The following is a 7,453-nucleotide window of genomic DNA, read 5'->3' on the forward strand; positions in this document are numbered from 1 at the left end:
TCGTTGGTTGCTATAACACTTCTCCAAAATTGAAAGTGAACCTTTGGCAGACTATAAAAAAAAATATTGCAACTGTGTGGGTGTCAGGGAAAGGAAAAAAAAGAACGAAAGAGTGGGGCCATTTTTTTTATTGGCCAAAGGAGGCTGTTTTCTTTGTTGTTGGAGGATGGAAGCTGGCAGCCAATGCTGGCAGTCAATCATATTTTAGAATAACACCGAGTGGGAGCTTGGCAATCGCCAGCCACCCAGATGAGAAAATGGGTGAGTCGAGCCATCACACAGATGTCAAATAATTTTCCTTCCCCCCCCGACCCTGAATGTTACCTGAAAGAGTGATTTTTATAAGCTCCCATGGCACCTTTGCAACGATGTCATATTGACTCGGTGATGAAAAACATATTAATGCGTCCAGCAGACAAGCGGATGATCTCATTAAAACACATCGTTCTGTCCTTGAAACTTCATAATGCACTGATTGTGGTGAGGCGAACGCCGTTTCAAAATTCTACGGTTAGTTTGTGCCCAAAGATTTTCAGCGGCTGAACGGGCGACATGATTCTCTTGTTATGTTACATACGAGGCTTATATAACATAAATGTTAGCACTTCAACCAGTGTGAAGCCTTATAAAGAGGTCGTTGGAAAATGTACGAAATATAACTGTTTTTAGTTTGGAATATTTAATTTGCTTTAGCAGATGTAAAAGTGTACTTCATGCTACCTTTCAATTAGTTATATCATATTGAACGATGGCATTTTTCTTGAATAGAAGATAATGATGAGCATGGCTGGCTACGTACGGTGTGAAAGAAGTTCAAGAAGTTCAACATTCAGTAGCTCTGAAATATGGGCAAGTACTACTGTGCAAAATGGCCAAATGTGGATATGTTTAATCGTTATGCATTCCTTTGCTTTCCTAAGATAACCTTTAATGCTATGTTTAATCAATGGCAGTTGCAGTTTAGTGCTATCTGCTCAAATTAACATGACTACTAATTAAGCTCTAATTATGTCAGCCACGATAGCATGACAAAATGCTGATGTATTAATACATGGCCCAGTCTGCTGTTCATGCCAAAGGCAATGTTATTTCTCTACGGATAAAATATTTAATGCTGTGAAACCTCATTACATCAGCCAGGTAATTTTCGCAGCAATTAAATAAACACTCTGTGCATTGTATAATGATAGCTTTTTTAGATTTACAGGGTTTTTTTCATTGTAACATGAAAATGAAAAGGCTACTGTTGAACAATGAATGCTTATACTCATAGAATCGAAACACCTATGTGTAATATACTTGATAACAAACTAACACTTTCATAAAACCTAGGTCATAAATTTGCAGAAATCTAATCATCAATGGGAAATGTTTGAGTCACTTTTGGTATCATAGTAACAAATATACGTTTTCCGAAATAAATATTAGAACTACTCATGTCTCTAGAAGTACATGCGATTGAGTATGTATCTTAATGAAATATGGAAATAGTAACACCTAGATCAGAGAACAACATATCCAAGTGGGGTTGGACAAGATACATTGCGAGAAGGAATGATGGCTGGTGGTCAAGACTCATGACGGAATGGCAAACAAATCAAATAATTTCCCTTCCACCGGGGAAATGGAGCAACGAAACCAGCTCACGGAGAGGAGTCAAATAGATAATTTAATCACGTGACAACCAGAGGTGGTGGTCGCCTTCACCCAGCAGTGATCATGGCTGCTGAAGATGAGCAGCCGTAAGTTTGTTCTTCACAGCAATAGCATATGTACGTATTATATTCCTAAACCTGCCCTAGCTTTATACATCTAGGAACTCACGGCTATCACAATATGGCGAATATTGTAGACGACCCTTGGCCACGTGTACAGACGTCATTAGAAGACGTCTCATCTACCACCTGAGCCGCCGGTCTCAACACAAACACGCCATCTGCCAGACACCTGCCGGACATATGGGTAGGCAATGCTTTCTTTACTTGCACAGCATAGCGTAGAGCCAGACTCAGTGTCCGTTCATCGTGGTCCTACAAAAGCCAGGCAGTGTGACATACCGTGACGTGCCATGTTGATAAGTGTCCATATTCAGGCAACGGAAGAGCTTCATTGTTAGCGGGCTTGCCACTAAGCCATTTTGCACGGTGTTTGCACATTAGACACAGACGAGGGTGATAAAATGTTACGTTTGGTCAACATTGCCGTATGGCTGTGAAACAACGATAGTTAGTAAAGGGATGGAACAAAAGCCGGCTGGTACAAACAATAGCACGTGAATTCTCATGAGAATGCTAAAAAGCAGCGGGTTAAGACATTGATTGACACACGATGAAGAAGTATTCCGAAGATGAAGAAAGTCATGAACTTATAAAGGTTAGAGAGATAAGAGTGGCCACGTTTTTGGAACATGTGGTAAGACAAGAGGAATACAACGTGTGCGTTACTGGTAAGATGAAGAGAAAACGATTGAAAGGGAGACCAAGAAATGAGTCTATATGCTGAGGTGGTTGGTTCACAAAGGCAGACGATGAGAAAGAGTTGGTGATCTATGACTGTAAATCCTCAGATTGTGGGCGGCACATGATGATTATGATGATTGGAGTTGTAGCCCCACGGTTGATAAGTTGCAGAGTAATTTTTGAGATTCCAGCGACAGAAATCTAGACTATTGTATGCTGGTGTAATTGCTCCAAAATCCAAAGTGTATTAATGAGTGTACCTACAAGAAAATTACGTAAAATGAATAACAATGTCTGTGACTGTGCTCACCAACATCATTCTTGCAAAAGCATATTCAATATGAAAAAGCTCTAACATGCATGAATACAGATCACAGAATTGTTTTGACACAACCAGTTAAAATCACATTGTGGCTGACAACTCAATGATGTAGCTGTTGGTTTCGTGCAGAACAAGGCTCCTATTATTTCCCCCTGACACTAAAGAAAACGACATATCTGATAGATCCAGTTTGAAGGGGGATTTACGACACATTTATACTTACACGATCTAATCCAAAAAAACGTTATTCTGGATTAACTCGACGAGTTAAAAAAATTGCGACCAAAGCCAAGTTTTTTTGCCCATATATTTGCGTATTGAATCCAAATCACTTTCTACTCAGAAGCTGTTGAGTGTGGTGTGAGAGCTTGTACGTCCAATAGAACCTCAGTTGTACGATATAATGCAATGAGTCGTTTAAATGCTCCTTGTGGAAGGAAATTAATTGTTTTCATAAATATCACAATATTTGCTGTGAGCCCGGCTGTTCAATTTGTCAAGGCAGCATGTAATATTGGTATACGATCATAGTAAACATGCAGTTACAAGCACAGCAGCTAAGACACCCTTTATATTACTGGAAAGTTCTAGAATGTTCTAAAAGTTACTCTAAGTTTACTCAGCCCTGAATTTATCTGGAATGTTTTGGAAAATAGGTAAATTTCAAAACATCACTGTCCTGGTCACAAAAGCAACGTTTGTGGGGAATAATAGCCATTTTCTATACTTTTGAGGCATACGCAATTAGGAAATAACACTTACTACCCAGGAACAAAACAAATGTTATGCAGTATTATATGCAAGTAATCATTTCTGATGCACTATTAACTTCAATTGAAGTTTTGAATACTCTATCTCTGTATACTGAGATGCACACTATGAGCATTTTCGTCAGCGTGTGCTAAAGCTCAATCGCTGTCTTAGATTACAGAAAACATTTCATCATTCTTTATTCGTTTGTAATAGGAAACACGAAGCAAAGTGGACAATTGTTACCACTCTACACTGGAGATGAAATGAAGCTTCACGTAAATGTTTTCCTTCGTGTATAGTAATTTAAATACTAAAATAAAAAGTTAAACAAAACTTCATGTAACGTGAGGTGAACTGTTTTCCATCACGTCAATATGCTGAATAAAAAAGCCTGGTATTTTTAGCTGCAATTTGGCATGTTTACACTAACCGATGCTAGGTGCAGCTGTGTAATACTGCATTGTGCAAATATCATTGACACTGCTGAATTGTAATGGATGACCTGCATGCAGACACATTTAACTACTGTATATACTCCTGCTACAATTGAACTATTTCAAGATTTCAATGGATGCAAAAAATGTAACTCCATCGATCTTGATTATTTGTGATGTATTTTCAGATATAGGAATCTGAGACCACATTCGGTTACTTTTGCTGATACATAGTGGCCCAAAAGTCAGGCCACATAGCGTTATTTCATTTATTCTAACACTGGCATTAACATATTTTAATTGTTTATTCTCTAAGTGAATATTTTATCTATTATCATTATTAATATATGTTTTTTTCTAGATTTGAAGCTTTCGTGACTGCAAGGATTCATACTCTTTGGTTTTTTCGGTAAAGTCACGTAGGTAAAAAATAAAATAAAATAAATGAAAACAAACCAAAGAGTATTTTTCTTCTTCCATTTCAGATGCCATTTAAAAATGGAAATAAAATTTACTGCAGACGAACGAGTACAATTAGTTTTAATGTATGCAAAAGAAGGCAGCTGTATTTTTTTTAAAGGTCCTGAATTTATTTCAAAAGAAAATTTGTCCATACATTAATGTTAATGGCAGTCATTTTGAACATTTATTACATTTAATTCAATAACCCCATGTGATTTATTTCAATAAATATAATCGCCCTATGTGTCCTGACTTTTGGGCCACTGTATATTATTGTTAATGATGCTTTGGCAATATTTTGAGGTAAAAAATAAAAATTGGTTACTTGTTTAATATCTGACAAGTTATGCTCAGTCTTTCAGTGTCTTCTTTTCTTTTGTATGGCGGGTGTAGATGAAAAGCAACAACTACAATTTTGTATTTAGCTGGTCAAGCCAGATAACCATGTCAGGGGTAGTGGAGTGTATTGCTGTGATGTCTCCTTCATATTTGTGGATCGGGCATTGCGTCGTTATATGTTCTATGGTCTGTTCTGGATAACCACAGTCGCACTAGTATATAATTACAAAAACCTCCCCCCCTCCGCCTCAAATCGTTGCACCTGATGAGTTAAATGATGACGTCACCCTGCTGCTGCTCTATTTAAGACCGGGAGCAAGAGCAGAGCCTCGCCATTCTGGCGAATTGCCCGATGATGCTGGATGCAATTACCTGCGGATCGTCGTACTAAAAAATTGTAAATGTTGTGGTTTCACTCTTCAACACACCGGTGGGCTAAAGTAGTGAACTATTTGTCTTTTGTCAACGTGACACTTTTTTGCTGATTGGCCGTGTCGGGTGGTGGAGGGTTACGACACATTTATAAATAACGCGATCTAACCCAAAAACGTGTATTATGAATAATATTGGTCGCGAAAGCCTACGTGTTAAACTGCATATTGTAGAGTTTGACATTTTCAATTTTTGCATCTGCCACGGTTTATGCAGATGCAATTAAGGGTGGACCATGAGCTTCGTGGAAGATTAAACCCGGGGATCTTCTGCATTGGGTCTTTTTTGAGTAATTTGAACTCCATTCAGCTCTCCAGGCTTCATCAAGGTTGAATTTATATTAAGGTTAAACGCATGGGTCCAAAAGGGCTAGCGTGACTTCAAGCGATGACGAGGGATGTTATTGAGGTCCTGATGAATGGGAAGGTGACCGTTTTCCTCCATTCGCAAGACTTCCTGGAGGATTGCAGCATTGCAGCGGATGGGTGGGGGAGAGATGTGTAACAGCATGTGCAATCAGGGTGTTGGGGTCGACTTGATACATCGAATTGCAGTGTTCAGTTGGACATCAATGACTCGAGTGTGACTACTTCTGGTCCATACTGGTGCACAGTATTTGGCTACAGCGTACACAAGGTCATTCGTTGATGCCCATAGCACTGGTGCTGATGCTTCCCAGCTGTGCTTTCCAGTTTCTGAACCAGTTGACCCTCGTCTTGGTCTTGGCGGCTACCTTTTTAAGGTGGTTATGGAAGGTTAGCGTATGGTCCAGCTTCATTCCAAGATAGGTTGGAGTGGGGTCATGTCGCACAGTGTTGTCACGGAAGGTCACTTTACGAGTGTGCTTGGTGCTCCTATGGTTAAGACGAAATGCAGTAACTGTTGTTTTGTGGGGATTTGGCTTGAGCCTCTATTTCCGAAAATATTCCCCCATATTGTTTAGGTTTTTGGTCAGAGTGGATTCAATGTCGTTGAAAGTGGCTGCTTGCATTGCCAGGGAAAGGCTATCCGCATATACAAATTGCATGACCCAGTTGGTGGCATTTAACTGGTGTAGACATTGAAGAGCATTGGCGGTAGTATTGAACCTAGTGGCAATGCATTGTTGAGGAACCAGGGTGAGCTGGCTTGGTCGCCCATATAGATACGCAGTCACCTATTGCTCAGCATCGTCCATATCAGGTGTATTGTTTCGAGGAAAGGAATGGTCCTTGCGAGCTTCATCATCAAGGCCTTAAGCCAGACCTTGTCGTAGGCCGATGACAAGTCCACAACGATTGCGCCGGTCTAGGGTTTCTTCTGGAATCCGGCCTCAATGTCTGTCGCATGGGCCAAAACTTGGTCAGCTGGCGGTCTTTAATATGAGAGACACAGATGAGTTTATTCCTCATGAGGGCTCACAATTGGATTAGTTAGAGGTGGCCGAGTGACTCAGATGTCAGGTCACTGAGCAGGCACCGCTGAGATTCTGTCTTCACATTGAGGCAGCCACCTGTCATTTAACTGGGTTCTCTAGTGTAGTGAGGTAATGGTTTCAGCCTAGTCACCAATGACTGCACAAAAAACCATCACATTCAAGTTGGTTCTCCACCCTGAAGTTGGATAAATGCCAGCTCTCAAGATTAAACATTGAGTTGGCTGTCATGGGACAAACATTACTTTTCTTTGCAGAGGAGGTGGGAAAGTGCTGCCCTTTACTGTGTGGACCAGTGGTCACTTGAAGGGATTTCAGATGTAGCTCTGTAATATCTGCTCCCGTGTGCCATTATCTAACGTGAATGGTTGCACTGCTCTCTGAAAATCCGAATAAAATCCAAATAGATTCTTCATGATGTGACACCAATCGGGATAACATTGGAGGGGGGGGGGGGATAATAACAAACACACACAAAAGATTGGACAAGTTGCATTCTCATTTGGGCTCATGCTCAGTCTTATGTTCATTGAGAAGTGAAGGCAAGGTTTGTGTTATTTTCTTTAATTCATCACTCCCCACTAAGGTGAACGGTGGCAAGGAATTGAACTCAGGACACAGCTCAGTGTGCTAAACATTAGACCATCACTGGATTGTAATGGCTGCTTAGATTTAAACGTTTCATAGGCGACAACTGGCAGAGGCAAATGTGTGTTTGCACTGTAATAGGCTTACAATATTGAATGATACTATTGTTTAGAGGATAAGTTACTGGTGGATGCAGTGTTGCCAGGAAAATATATTTGAAATGAGGCTTTAACAGTGTGGTGTTGGGCTA

Source organism: Lampetra fluviatilis, chromosome 5 (genome assembly GCF_964198595.1).
Source record: "Lampetra fluviatilis chromosome 5, kcLamFluv1.1, whole genome shotgun sequence".
Lineage (NCBI taxonomy): Eukaryota > Metazoa > Chordata > Hyperoartia > Petromyzontiformes > Petromyzontidae > Lampetra > Lampetra fluviatilis.